General features: G+C 44.2%; 1 long non-coding RNA gene across 1 annotated transcript in view; it reads left to right on the top strand.

The window, feature by feature from the left end:
* Window positions 1-14,903, top strand: part of LOC143840647 (uncharacterized) — a 67,160-nt gene extending 52,257 nt beyond the window's left edge. Inside the window, exon 3 of the long non-coding RNA XR_013232281.1 lies at window positions 14,644-14,903. This is a non-coding gene — a long non-coding RNA (uncharacterized LOC143840647). The remainder of the gene's footprint in view (window positions 1-14,643) is intronic.
* Window positions 14,904-15,575: the final 672 nt, after the last annotated feature.

Genomic DNA, 15,575 nt, shown 5'->3' with positions numbered 1-15,575 from the left:
TGCTCTTGAACCATTAGCTTGTGAATAATATTATTGCATTTGCTTCGAAGCACTTCCATTTTGTACTAAAGATGTTAGTTAACAGTAAACACCTGTGGTAACTATTTCAGGATCTAAGATAAATTGGACTAAATCTGAAACAGCTTTCCCTTCTTTGCAGCTCATGAAATGAATTGTGTTTGATAACTGTTTCAGCAGCAGATGACTGCCTTTCATTATCAGAGTATTTATTTTCTAAACAAGTTAAAATACAGATAAAGGAAATGTGGGTATTTGGTTACTCAGCTGTGAAGACAGCTCTGAACGGATGGCTCCTTTTCCCCATGCCATTATGGGATAAGGTTAACGTAATGCAAACGAGTGTTATTTATTGTTGGGCGTTCACTTGGGATATCTCCATGATAATTTCTGAAATAAGTATGTTTAAACATGGTCCATGGCGTGTGATATGAATAAGTATTGTGGGTTTTATGACAAAAATATATATTTACCTTTAGAAAAGAAGGAGCTTATATTACAAATTTAAACTTGTAATACAAGGCAATTATTCTTGCTCAGGTTGTTTTGCAGAAAGTGCCCTTTTCAGCGGTTTTCTAACCAGCAGCTAAAGGTGAAGCTAGGTGAAACTGCCAGCTGCCACTAGGGGAAGTGAGAGGACGAGATTCCTTCCCTTTCCTAGAATGTGGCCTAGTGCAGGTATATTTATTTACTGTATTTATATACCACCCTCCCCTGAGGCTCAGGCAAGCATCCACTGAACGTGCAGGGAAGGAGGGCGGGCACAAATGTCATGGCCCTGCCCCCTGCCTCTACACAATGGCCTGGTCAGCAGCGGACTGTACCTGCACAAAGTAAGTGGCCATGGATCCCATGAACCATGACTCTGCTTTCTGAACATTGTTGATAATTGATGGGAGTCTGCGTGACTATTCTCCGGACGGCCCCTGGAGATCTCCTGCTATTACCAGATGACTAAGACCAGGTCCCCTGATGAAAAAGGCCACTTTGGAGGTGGACTCTATGCTCTGCTGAGGTCACCCATCCCCTCTTTGACCCTCCTCTTCCCCATGGAGGTCACTGTGGCAGACAACCAGGAGAATGTACAGAGACCGGGGATAGCATCATCATTCTTGTGCACATCCACTCTTCCCACACATTCAGTGAACATGTAGGCCTATAGAACATGTAGTAGTAGTAGTTGTTGTTATTATTATTTAATTTATTTCCTGCCACTCCTTTACGGCTCGTGGTGGGTTACAGTGTCTTAAAACCCCTATTAAAACCCCATTAAAAGACATAAAACATTACCAACATGGCGGAAAATCAATAAAACTCGCCCCCCGCCCACTACTAGCGGGTGGAGAAGGAGGTCCCGATGATGTTCACTTCAGATTCCAGGGGGGGACACAAATCTATCTGTTGTACTGGGCCCTCGTCAGGAGGCATCCATGGAGGAATGTGGTGCTTCAGTTAAGCACTGTTCATTTGCCATTTGGCTGGCTACGTTTACTAAAGTCTACAGCCCAGTCTCTGGCCAATGGGCAATCATGTTTGCTAGCACTGACTGAGGCGACTCCTGCATCTTCCTGATTGTTTGTAGTAAGGAATTCCTATTGCATATGAACATTCCACAGCAGTGGCTGGGCTTTCTCTCTACCAAACTACTTCACCAGCTCACTCAACAATAGCTCGAGGGAAGAAAAGGTGTTTTCCATGCTATTATATCTTGCACACAGAATTCATTGGTGCTTTGTACAGTCACTCAGAGGCAAATACTGTTTGAATTTAGCAATAAGACAAATCCCTTTTTACGTTCTAGGCTGCCTAGATGAATCCTAAACTAAGTATGGCCTATAAACCAATTACATCAAATGGTAGGATATACTGGGCCATTCCGCACTCGTCCAAAATAGCACAATGGTTACAAATTGAAATCGCTACTGTTTTGCTGTTATGCACAACGTCATCGACAATCTGCAACACTCCTGAAACCGATCCGCAAAAAGTGCTTCGTTGTAGCACTTTTAGGGAAATCCCAAAAAGTGGATTTACCCTCCGGAAAGCGCTACACTCTTGCAACCAATCAGCAACACTAGCGGGAAAGTTCTGTGCGTTACCATTGTTGCGGTTTCTGCAAAGTCCCTCCCCCTAGCTCTCTCCTCTGATCTTCCGGCGAAACGATTGCCATTTTTTTTCTCCGAGCAAGCGGAGATCAACACACCAGCTGTTTTAAGTCACCAAGCACGAAACAACACACAGCCCCGTTTGCTGGGTTATTTTCCCTTTATTTTTCACTGTATTTTCGACCAAAAATCGCGCCCGTGCCGGGGGTAAATTTTTTTTTTCACTCTGGGGAATGTGGCAACGATGAAACGGCAGCTCAAACACCACCTGCTACCTAGATGGGTCTCTCCGTTGCAACGAATCAACACAGATTCATTGCAACGTGTGTGCGTTTTTTTTAAAACTTTCTTAAAGGGAAAGGGGCTTTGGGGGAGCATGATAATGGCCGACCATTGGCTGCTTGATGGCCAGTGGCGGGACAAAGCTCGGCAATATCGCTTCCTGGCTAGCGATTTTTGCCAAGACCGGAAACCTGTGGGAAACGATAGAAACACAACTGGATTTCACTACAAAGCCAGGTATGCATAACGACGAATTCCACTATTTTAAATGGCGTTTTTTCGTCCCGCAACCAATTTGCCACATAGATCCTGGTGCGGAATGGCCCACTGTGTAGAATTCTGAGTATTAAACAGCTATTGGGAGACAGAACAATTTAATCCTTTTTCATGATTAAATAAATTTAGAGTTTGAAGCAAAATAAGATAGGTCAACTTAAAAAATATTACTGCCTGATAATTTGGGCCTGATAAATTGGAACAAATGATCCAGTGTTTTTTGCTCAATTTCTTTAAAAATATAGTCTCAGCTAGTATCTCTGTTCTGTTCTCCCTTTTTCTTTTTAGTTTGCTTATTAGAAACTAAGCTGTTAAGAATGCAATGGAGTCAAGATTTTGGTTGCATTATTGGCCCTGTAACGATTGGAATGCTATATTTGTCTACATAAAATGTCATGAATAAAACATGTTAACATTTTGAAGTAACCATCTTACACTAATTACTTGCACTGTCTTCAGGAAGATTGGTTAGACAGAAATGGAAGAAAACTCCTGGTCTTTTGGGAAGGGATAGAGTGGCCAGATGTTTTTCCAGGCAGTCTGTTTCTTTAAGTTCCTTAGTCCTATACTGGAGCAAAATGCTGCTCAGCATAGTAAGTAGTGCTTTCTAAGGAGGGAATGAAATTTTATTGCTTAACCAGTTTGAGCCTTTGTAATTACTTGGAAGGGTTTGTGTGTATGCAGCCACATACTGCAATATATGTATGAGCAGATAGCATCAGAAATTCACCTGAGTTACATGACGAGATTCCTGAGGGGAGGAGCCTTGGGACAACCTGCCCTGACCTTTTCTATAAACAAGCATAACCCAAAGTACATTGAAAATACTCTTTAATCCTCACAACACCCTCTGAGATCAATAATGGCATAATCACTTGACAGAAGGGCTAACTAGCTGAAACACTCAGCAAGAGGAGTAATTTTGCCAATCCTGACTCCTGAGGTGAATGTTGCAAACCTGTCTAATTTGCTTCAGAAATCGAAACTGGACTCATCCTGAATAGACATTGCTTTCTTGCTGAGCGCTCACCCTCCTCTTTACTAGGAAAACAGCAAGAAAGAGGTACTTCACGCAGATATACAACTACCGTTCGGAGAGATCAAATGATTGTTCATTATTAATTCCTTTTTCCTTGGCCTGGGTGGCTTTCCTGGATATCTTGTGTTTTGAAGGACCCCTTGGTAGGACAACACATACGGTGGACAACTATTCTGGCTTTATACATAATGCATATTGTAACAACTGTAATCTTTTGGAATGTCAGATGTCAGCAGTACCTGCTAGGGTTGCCAACTCCAGGCTGGGATATTCCTGGGAATTTGAGGGTGGATCCTGGGGAGGGCAAGGTTTGGGCTCCCTGCCCTCCTCCAAGTGTAAAGGTAAAGGTATCCCCTATGCAAGCACCGGGTCATGTCTGACCCTTGGGGTGACGCCCTCTAGTGTTTTCATGGCAGACTCAATACGGGGTGGTTTGCCAGTGCCTTCCCCAGTCATTACCATTTACCCCCCAGCAAGCTGAGTACTCATTTGACTGACCTCGGAAGGATGGAAGGCTGAGTCAACCTTGAGCCGGCTGCTGGGATTGAACTCCCAGCCTCATGGGCAGAGCTTTCAGGCTGCATGTCTGCTGCCTTACCACTCTGCGCCACCCAAATACTTAAAGTGAGGCCTCACCCTTCCCCAAACCTTGGGGAGCATCAAAGATCACTCCCAAATTCCTGGCAACTGATGCAGGTGTTAATTGCACTCTGTCTGGGCATAGGAGATGCACTTCTTGATCCTGCCCTCTTCTACCCTGCCGCAGGACTTCTGTCTTGAAGGGGTTGAGTTTCAGATGACTCTGCCTGAGCCATCCAGCCACAGCTGGATTAGATTCCTTGTTTCTCCACATGCAGCCAGCTGCATGGGCTCACCACAGCCCTGATGAAGCTGTTCTGACCAAGCAATAATATCAGGGCTGACTCAGCCTCACCTACCTCACAGTGTATCTGTTGTGGGGAGAGGAAAGGGAAGGTGATTGGAAGCCGCTTTGAGACTCCTTATGGTAGATAAAAGTGGCATATAAGATCCAACTCTTCTTCTAATTCCTAGTCAGTTGTAGCCAGACAGTAAAATATGAGTTGGTATAGGTGCAGATATTACAGAGGACCAGCTTTTAATTAATTCATCATGATGGTATGGTGGGTGTTTACATTATTGAAACTGATGTTTTTCCTTCCTTTGGAGAAAACCCAATTTGAGTTGGAGTTAAACTTAAGTAAGTTTACTTTGCTTAGTAAGCTGGTAAGACACAGACTGGTGAATTTCATCATAAGAAACCACCATCGTTTCATGTGAAGTCACCTTCAAATTCCTCTGGTTGAGAGGCTGGGAGTTTGTGGCATTCAAATAAAGCATCCAGCTTTAAGTTGGGTTTACAGTAATGCATTCCATCCTTTACACTGGTGCAAAGGGGAAAGATTGAGTCACAAAGTCCTCTGAGGGGAATTGTCCATAGCCATACAGTGAGTGACAGGCAGAGATGAAAAATGAACCTGAGCTTCAGCATACAAGACATGATCTGCCAACTATATACATGACATTCACTGAATAGATGTGTTAGTATTACTAGTGATAACAAGCAGTAAAGCTAAGCATTCAGAGCAAGGACATGAATTTTAGTCTTCTGCTCCCAGTTAGCAATGATTTATTCTGTGATTTTGCAGTAGTGATATATTGTATGCCCCTTTCCCCTCTCTGGGCTGTAATTTCATCTCCTTTAAAATTAGAGTAATTGCTTTAAACCTTTCCTTATAAATGGCTGTGAGATTTTCATTATTAATGTTTCATTCTAATCTCCGGTAACCAAAGTTTCATTAGATTCTGGCTGCTAGAAAACATGCATCCCGTGTGGGAATGGAGGCTTGTATTCCCAGTAGAGCCTCTTATATATGAGAGCTTTTTCGTAGGGGTCATAGTCATTTTTGTGGGGCAGAATAAGACATTCATGGAGGGAAAGAAGAGATTGTCCCATGTCTGAGCCGATATGGAAGACGATAAAGGCAGTTTCATGAGCGGTTATGATCTTGTTCCTATGAATTAGGTCTTTGGGGACTAGGGGAGGAACATACTGAGGAAATAGATGTATGGCAATGAGAACCCAGGAAACAGGAGTGCATAGGCAGTAGGGCAACAAGGACAATCTGTTTGGCAGCAAGGACCATGCTTAATTTGCAAGCCTTAGTTCCCAGCTATAAAATGGGAATACGAACAACTCATCTTGCAGTCCTGTTGAAAGAGAAAAACAAGCTGAAGACCATAATGCATGTTGGGCTATTTGCAGTATAATATATATTTTAAAAATTGTTTCTTTCCCCCCCCGACTATTTCAATAAATATTGCTGTCACATTTTCCAGCTTATTTCTATATCCACAACGGATTTCAGAAAATAAATTACTGGATTAACTCTGATTTATTTTTAGAATGTAATTATGTTGAATGTAGAGAAACAAAATACGGCCATTCAAGTCAGATGGTTACTAATGGTTGAGGGTGGGATGGATGAACAGAACTTTCCTCTTCAGCAACTGGCCAGGCTTGCTTGCTTGAGCTATTCTGGTTATTTACTCAGTCTTCATTCATATGGAAGTGACTGCTGAAGCACCATACTGATTTCTGCTCATTATGGTTAGGGGTTCAAGGTGCCTGCTTGAACCCCTAACCATCCCTGCCTTCAGTTACTCCTATGGCTGGGTAATACTGCACCACCAGCATTTTAATATCACTTTGGAAAAGAGAGCCAGAAATTATATCAGTGCCTCCTGAGATGCTCTAGGAACTGATCTAAACTCTATAGCATTTACTATAGACTGGGGAAGGAGTTCTAGAGAAGCATCAGGGCAGTGATATTGCTTCCAGGTCTTCACCCAGAAGTGCCGTAAAACTTCAACAGCACTTTCCCCTCCAAAACTCCACTTGCAACAGCTCCCAGGGAGTGAGGACATGGACCTGGCACCCCTGGTTCAACAAAATATGCCTTCATTTACTTTCCAGTCCATTGCTTTTTATGGAACCACCTGCTACTTGGCCTTCTTTTAACTGGAGATTCCAGGGATACAGATATGGCAGGCATCAGTATCATGGAGCAAATGTCAATGCCCTGAAAGACAGCACTATGCTGCAGCAGTGATTGCAGACTGCCCACTAAGTAACCAAAGGGCATCAGCATAGACATACTGTACTGTTCACTTACCTGTCCAGAGATGACTGCTAGGAGCAACAACCATCCAGGGGGACTGCAAAGGCAATTAAATGGAGATGCTACTCCTTATGCTTGCAATAGTTTTTTGTTCACCAAAGAAAGAGTATGTGATACAATATTTGTTTGTTTGTTTGTTTATTTCAACAAGTAACACCATTTCCTTCTCTTCCATGGCTGGCTTACTGCTGGGGTTGGTGATTCCCCATCCCTGGCTCCTTTGTCCAGTGATACTGTGGTAGGTGAGAGGAAATAAAAAAAAATAAAGCCATCATTAGCAGTGATGTGACATCGCTTCTGGTAAAAGCCCAGAAGTTACACCAGTCCTCTAACTTCTGTGATTCCTAAAGAAATGTGATGTTGTTACCCAAATTGCTTGGACACGTGTCCTAAAAACACGTATCTTTGAGCTTGTGGGGAATATTAGCTCAAATGCTGCGAGAGGGGGGTAACTTAGCGTTATCGGATCGTTACCTTTGTATACGAGGGTTATTCCACCTGTAGGAACTCAAGGCAAACACAGATTTAAATGGTAAAATGTTAATATAAGCTTTTATTGAAAGGAAAATAACAAAAAGACACACTAATAGCTAACACACATACAAGCAGTCATATAGAGAAGGGGGAGGAAGAGTGGAAGGCTTGATAGTTACCTGTCCGAGGAGTGGTGGGTCAGAGGAAGGAGCACGAACCAGCGTGGGAGGTCCCGGGTTGGAAGACACTCAGAGTGTCTGTGTGAAGCCACAGTTTTTATGGGGTTTTGGGAAGGGGGCTACGTGACAAGGCTCAGGTAAGCATGTGCTGGAAGTTTCCAGGGTCCCCGGAGATTAGGACAATACCTGGCCAAGTGGGGGGATGGCCGTAAATGGATTTGGATAAAGGTATTAATGGCTCTGAGGAAGAGAGCCATCAGGTCTAGCTGGCAGGATGTGGGGAGGAGATTTCCCCTGGCAGAGGGGCCAAGTGTGAAAAATGTTGCAAGACAAAGGATTTTCCTATGAGCCCTTAGGCAAACAGGAGGAAGCCAGTCCACTCGCTTAGAAATACAATGGGGGGGGGGAGCTGATGGGAGCTTGAGTCCAGAGGCACCTCTGGGTCAGGCAAAGGCTGTCATTCCAAACCTAAGGCAGAGATGGAGTCTGGCCTGGCTTGGCCGACCCTAGCAGTGTTGTCTTGGCTTTAGCTTAAGCCTAGACTAGTGTGTGGTGCCATTGGTTATAAAAGACAGTGTGCCTGTCATAAGGCAGGGATCCTGCCATGCGTAACATTCCCCCCCTTCTGTAGTGAATTATATGTCCAATTTATTCACTACAGACCAATATACTGTGTTAGTGGCGGCAAAGATTGAAATTCAGACTAGAAATTCAGAGAGAAAAGTGGGGCCATCTTCTGCCACTACAAAAACTACAAAAACTTAAGCCAAATTAAAAACAAAACACATTTAGGAGGGGTTTGGGTGACTTAAGGAAAGCTGTGAAGTTGCTTTTCCTCTTTACCACAGCCACTCAAAACTAAATGTAACATACATGAACTATGAACTAGCTAAGCGTGAGGTCTCCACCATATGAATAAAGCAATGAACCAATGCAAACTAATACGTTGAGCACGACAATCTAGCAAACAATAGACAAAAAGCAAATGCAGTGAAAACCAAATTCTATGCAGGCAGGAAACTGTGGGCAGTACCTGAGCAATATTTTAGAATGCGAGCACTAGGCAATCCTAAAAATGCTGGCAATGAATATCAAGCAATTACTATGAAGCAGGCAGAAAGTGGTAGAAACTAAAAAGTTAGACAATGAACTAAGCAATGGCTTCTAATAAGCAATGCAATAAGAACAAGGTAAAGCTAAGCAATTTAGCAAAACTTATATACATAAACTAGCAAACTATTTGCTACATTCTCAATCTAAAAAAATGGATACATTGTACACAATGAAAAATGTATATTTACAGCAAAAATGTAGGGTGGGAGAGGTGGCAGTCACCTTCCCAATAAATACAGAGGCAAATTATTCCCGTTCCCACCCCTCCCTCCCAAGAATCTTCTTGGCAGGTTGGCAAGGTCTTCTGATGCCCTCCCCCCCTTGCTTCCAGGAAAACAGTGGCGGCAGAGCGGCTGCAGCAAAGTCTCCCAGGGAGGGTGGCATTGAGCATTATTCGTGGCAAGCCTTACAATAGGGAAGCCATGAGATCTTTGGGGCAAACCGGGAACAATTGGCATCTGCGGGAAATCTGTAGCAGGGAAACAAGCTGACAGGTTTGGTTATGGATTCCAGAGCAGTGGAAACCCAGGGAGCTGGATAGGGAAAACGAGAATCTGGTGTTTTAGGCTTGGGGAGAGGAGGTCAAAGGTGGGGGCTGTGGGGAAGAGGGAACAATAATCTCCTGTTGAGGAGGAAGAGTAGGGGAAGCATTTCTAAGAGAGAGCACAGCAAAGACTAGAAGGAGAAAGGAATGGGGGTTGTAGCAGGGGCTATATACACAGGTGCAAAATGCCTCAGGAAAGGGCCTCCCCCCATTGCGTCCGAGAGCAGGCAAGGTATTTGTCCCTATTTCCCTTTACCCTGGATCAAACTGGAGGAAGGTTTCTGCCACACCTTCCAAAACAGGCTCTGCTGAATTGCTCAGTGAGAGTTGTTTGACCACCACTGTTGTGGTGGGGGCTGGAGGTTTTACATCCAGGGGCTCTTCAGTGGCACAATCCTCCTGGGGATTGTCCAATTGTCCTTTCCATTCCTTGGACACAGTGGAAATACTTCAACCAGATGCTCCCATTCTTAGGCAGAGCAACCTAGAATCCTTAAAGGGAAAGACTGTTCCTGTGCATGGGCAGAGGGTCTTTATTGGCTGGCTGATAAGCTAGATTTTCATTCAAAACAAAAAAAAATGACAAAAAAGTTCTAATTGCCAATTAAAAATAAAAAGACAAAATGTAAAAGGGAAGAAAAAAAATCTGTAAAGGACACATTTCCCAAAGAAGATCTGTGACTTCCCCCCCTTGCTTCCCTGAGGTGGGGGTCAGTCTTTAAAGAAACAAAACTTCTTCCCTTCCCGATTTGAGAAGAAAGAATACTTTCTGTTCTGTTAAAGTTCCTTAGTTATGTAGATTATTTGCTTTGCTGGGGGAGAGCAAGGCATGAGTCATAGGCCTGAGTGCCTAGAGAGGCAGTTAGACAAAGAGAGTCTGTTTTAGGATTGCAAAATAGTGGCTGTTTCAGTTTGACTGCAACTATAGCTGGAGGCTCTACCAATTGCAGCCAAATTTAAAATTTGAAAATTTTAAAGTAAAAATGGAAGCACACATGTTGAACCATTATTTTTCCTGTGTATATCATTGAATCTGTTAACTTTGCTTGCAACTTTTACTGGGAGGAGGGAAGCTAAGAGAAAATTGAAAAGGAATGTTGTCCTTGCAACAAATTCTTCCCTGTTAAAATAATGGTTGTCACCTTGGATTTTGGAACTCTGTACAGGTTCAGAGGCAGGGTTTCCTTCCTGACTCTGTGATGGGGGAACTGAGAATATTTCCTCTTCTTTAAAGACAAGAGGTGAAGCTGGGTTACTGGGTCTACTGTATTTTCTTTTCAATTTATTATCTGTGTGGCTTTGGAAATCCAGGACATTTTGCAAATGGGTTTTTACTTTTAAAAGTTCACCCTGGAATTCCTTGTTTTTCTCATTAAGATCCTTAATTTCTAAATCTTGTTTCGGGGTAAGAGTTTTAAATTTCTCTATTTCCTTCTGCCAGTCCTTAGGGGATTGAGAAGAAATTTCTATGGGGCTAGTTTTCTGTAGCTCACATCTAAGTATGTCTCTGTTCCTTTTCTCTCTAATGGCCTTTACAAAACCAAACATGAGTACAGATGTTGGTTGGTCATGATACTGGGACATGTCTGCTCCAGTATTTCTAAGTTCCCGCCATAGAAAAGTCCTGTTACTGATTCTTTTATTGCGCTGCTGATGGGCAGAATTTCTATTCTGGAAGTATTTAGGTTTGAGAGTATGTGGGGGGAAATTATTTGAAGGGAAACCATTTAGTGGCTTACTCCTTTCTCCTGGCTTTTGTTTGCTCCAGCCATTAGGTGGCTGCAGGGAGCGATTGTCTCTATTCCTATTAGAATTGGGGTGATTCTGATTAAAGCGGTTCTCCCTCTTGATCCTGTACTGAGAGTGGAGACCACTGTTTGCCTGAATGTTTAAATTTTTGGAGCCCTGGTTAGTGGGAAATTCAAGAGTACCTGATTCTCTAAGCTGGCCTGCAATGGGGAGCTGTTTCTGGATTTCCTGCCTCTCAGTTCTATCTGCAGGGGTTGTAACTAGAACTGGGTGGAAGGGAGCTGAATTTTCCCCTTGGGGCTCTATGAACATTTTGGGGGTTATTTCTTCTGGCAGAGGCTCAGAAGGTAGAAGGGGAAGAGTCTCTGTATGAATTGTGGCAACTAGAGCCCTTTGGAACACTAACTGCTTTTCAAGTTGCTGCATTTTTCTATGGCATGCCTCATGGCTTACTTGAGCATGCTTGGCCACATTGTTCTCCACTAGGACCTGTGCAGCTCCCTTGATCTTAACTAGCTCTGCTTCTAGCTCGATAATGTGAGCCTCTGCTACCTCAGCTCTTTGCCTTGTGGCTTGGAGCTGACTTTCTAGTTCCTGGATGGTCTGAAGCTGATGAGCCTTCTCCACCCGTGCACTCAAGCGCTCAGTTCTCATGTCCTCCATCTCATCGGAGAGGTGGATGATATGAGCCTCACGCTGTTCGATCTGAGCTACCTGCTCCTTCAGCAGGGCGTCCTTCTCCTCTAGGGCATGTTGCAGCTCAGCAATCTGGGCTACACTGTCCTGAAGGGCAACAAACATACCCCAAGTGGCATAACAGTCTTTACTGCCACCCCCGAGCTTCCTGGTGTTACACCATTCTTGGAAAGCCTCGGTAAGGGTTTCCAGGGGGTTGGAGCTTTTAAAAGCTCCCGGGTGCCAGGGGTTCCGGCCGCCCTTCTTGGTCACCCAGAGTGTCAATCTGTCTGCCGGTTCCTTACGGGCAATCAGGCCAGTCAGATTGAATCTGGATGCCATTTCTTCCTATTAATTTCCAAGATCTTAAAGGGGACGGGGCTTGGTTTTCTGGCTTCTTGTTGCTGGGCAAGCAAGCACAGAGGGGATGAGTTTAGGGGCAGCCGCTGCTCGTCTCTTAAACAGCAGGGGAGAGAGGGAAAAGGATCCCGTGGAGTTTAACCTCTTACGGGTGTGGCTAGTTTGTTTTTGGCTGAGAATGGCCGGGGCTCTTCTCAGTTCAGGGGAAAAACTACCAAAAACCAAGCAGATGGCTGATTTTTCCAATCAAGGTTGCCGGAGCGCACTTGATCCTCGGGAAAACCACCGAAAACCTGAAGGTATTTTTAGGGAAGAGATCACTGGGGAATTTTCTTGCGGCTTCTATATCCTTCAAAGCGGCAAGGGGAAAAGGGGGAAGGGCTCCCGTCAAGGCACGTCCTTACGGGGTTTGGCTAGTTTTCTTATTTTATACCGAGATGGCCGGGGCTCTCTCGATTCAGGGACAAAACTACCAAGAAAACCTGAGGGTACCGGCTAATTTATTCGGTTAGGATCGCCCTGGCTTTCCTGAACACGGGGAAAATTACCAAAACCTGGATCATCTGAGCTTCGCAAAGCCCGCTTGAGTTCTCGTGCCACTCCCGACACTCCAACTCCAACTCCTGCAGCCGCAGGGCAGTTTTGTGCTACAGAGAGCGACTCTGTTTGCACAGATTTTAGCAGTAGGGGGATTTTCCTGGTCCTTCCTACAGCTAAGAGGAATTTTGCCTAACGCCTTCCTACGCTTGGCAAATCCCTAGTTGTTGGGTGCGTGTCGTCCACCCGCCCGTCTAAAAGCCTAAGAAAACCTTGCTTCGGTGTTCCTAGCCTTAAAGGAAACTAATCTCCAGCAGGAGCAAAACAATAGCAAAAGGGTAGAAAAGAGAGAGAGAGGCCAACCCTTTTAAAAAGCACACTTCCAAGAGCACATTCACACACTTATGCCAAGAGTTCAAACGGGCTTTTCCCCTTACGTCCGGGTTACTGGAGAGTGCCGTGCGTCCACTTTACTCCCGAGTAAGCCTGGGGCAATTGCCCGCATTCTCCACCATAATCTGTTACCCAAATTGCTTGGACACGTGTCCTAAAAACACGTATCTTTGAGCTTGTGGGGAATATTAGCTCAAATGCTGCGAGAGGGGGGTAACTTAGCGTTATCGGATCGTTACCTTTGTATACGAGGGTTATTCCACCTGTAGGAACTCAAGGCAAACACAGATTTAAATGGTAAAATGTTAATATAAGCTTTTATTGAAAGGAAAATAACAAAAAGACACACTAATAGCTAACACACATACAAGCAGTCATATAGAGAAGGGGGAGGAAGAGTGGAAGGCTTGATAGTTACCTGTCCGAGGAGTGGTGGGTCAGAGGAAGGAGCACGAACCAGCGTGGGAGGTCCCGGGTTGGAAGACACTCAGAGTGTCTGTGTGAAGCCACAGTTTTTATGGGGTTTTGGGAAGGGGGCTACGTGACAAGGCTCAGGTAAGCATGTGCTGGAAGTTTCCAGGGTCCCCGGAGATTAGGACAATACCTGGCCAAGTGGGGGGATGGCCGTAAATGGATTTGGATAAAGGTATTAATGGCTCTGAGGAAGAGAGCCATCAGGTCTAGCTGGCAGGATGTGGGGAGGAGATTTCCCCTGGCAGAGGGGCCAAGTGTGAAAAATGTTGCAAGACAAAGGATTTTCCTATGAGCCCTTAGGCAAACAGGAGGAAGCCAGTCCACTCGCTTAGAAATACAATGGGGGGGGGGAGCTGATGGGAGCTTGAGTCCAGAGGCACCTCTGGGTCAGGCAAAGGCTGTCATTCCAAACCTAAGGCAGAGATGGAGTCTGGCCTGGCTTGGCCGACCCTAGCAGTGTTGTCTTGGCTTTAGCTTAAGCCTAGACTAGTGTGTGGTGCCATTGGTTATAAAAGACAGTGTGCCTGTCATAAGGCAGGGATCCTGCCATGCGTAACAATGTCACTTGTAGATTTTTTTCCCCAAGAAGTGATACCACATCATCACCAACATCCTCTCCCCATGCTTCCCTGATCTCTGTTGGTTGCACGGCAACCCTACCCTTCCTATGTGTGACTGCACTTCTGGAGACAAATAGTAAGTTGCATCAGTCTGCTTTAGAGACTCTATGGATTTACCATAAAGTTTCCTCTGATTGCTAGAGAAGCCTGATGTCACTTTTATGAAGTCACACCATGACTGACTATGCCCCCATCCCTTCCAGACTTCCATCAGTTGCCTGGTTATGCAGGGCGATGCCTGGCAAGCCTACTCAGCAGAGATGTGATGTCATCATGCCTGTCCTCCAGAGCTGCCATTTCCTCTAAGGGAAGTACTCTCTGTGCTCAGATAATATCATAATTCCAGGAGAACTCCAGGTCCCACCTTGATAACCCTGCATGCAAAGTGTATGTATTCAACTAAAGACCATAGTTTGCCCAGTGAACTCTGGGCAAAATTGAACTCTGCTCAAAATTCAACATGTTCATGGTCTATGCAGATGGTCTTGCTGTTCAACTACCTGTTCAAACCACATTTTATGGACTGATGGTCAAGGATTATTTTGTTATAATTTTCAGTACTCAACACTAATTTCATTTTATCCTGGATTTCATTTTCCATCTAGGGCAGCTTGTGGTACAAACTAAAATATATTGAGGACCACATGCAACTCATAAACTTCACTGCAGATAGAAATGGACCACTGATCATGAAAAAACAAATCAGAAAGTGAAGGAGAGAACGAAGAACACCCCGGAGAGCAAGAAGCTCAGGGCAGAGGAGATACAAAGGGGACGAAGAAAGGAAATGATGGAAGAAAACAAATAGGCTGTAATATTCAAAAGAAGGTAGGAATCCAGCCAAAGCCATTTCTTATCGCATGTCAAGGAGTATTTAGGGTTCTTTGTCTAAAACTGGGAAACCAGCTTCTCTTTGCAGGAAACCCTGAATGAAAGACTGTGAAGCCATACTTAGCGACACAAATGCAAATGGTGGTAACAGTTATTTATGCAAACTAAGAGACATTAAGAGACATTCAACACAATGATAAAATACTGTGTCCTGCACTGCCACCATGTGGTAAATCATACATTTTTCTGTGACCACCTCAAAACAGCAGCCCTGTACGCTGCCACAAGCTCTGTAATAGATGGGGTGGGGGGCAGGATATAAATGTGATGATGTGATGTGATTCATCTTCCTTTTCTTTTCTCCAATAAAAGTTCTGATACTTTATTTTGAGCAGTGAATAGTTGTTCATAATAGACAATTGGAGTGCAAGAATTATAACTCCTACAGTTCTTTTTTGGACGCTGGTCATAGATGTGTAACTAGATCACAAGAGTCTGTATCAAAATGAACTGGAAAACACGGTGAAATAAAACACCTCCCGATATTAGCATATGAAGGACATTCCAAAATAATATGTGTAATTGTGTTGATCTTACCTTGGGAACAAAGGCAGATTTGTTCTGAATAAGATAAACATATGAACCTTCCCCTCATAATTACCAGGGACTGGGAATTTAATCTGGCCAGAATGAACACTCTTAAGAG

Source organism: Paroedura picta, chromosome 6 (assembly GCF_049243985.1).
Source record: "Paroedura picta isolate Pp20150507F chromosome 6, Ppicta_v3.0, whole genome shotgun sequence".
NCBI classification, from domain to species: domain Eukaryota; kingdom Metazoa; phylum Chordata; class Lepidosauria; order Squamata; family Gekkonidae; genus Paroedura; species Paroedura picta.
This window is presented reverse-complemented; position numbering and strand designations above follow the sequence as displayed.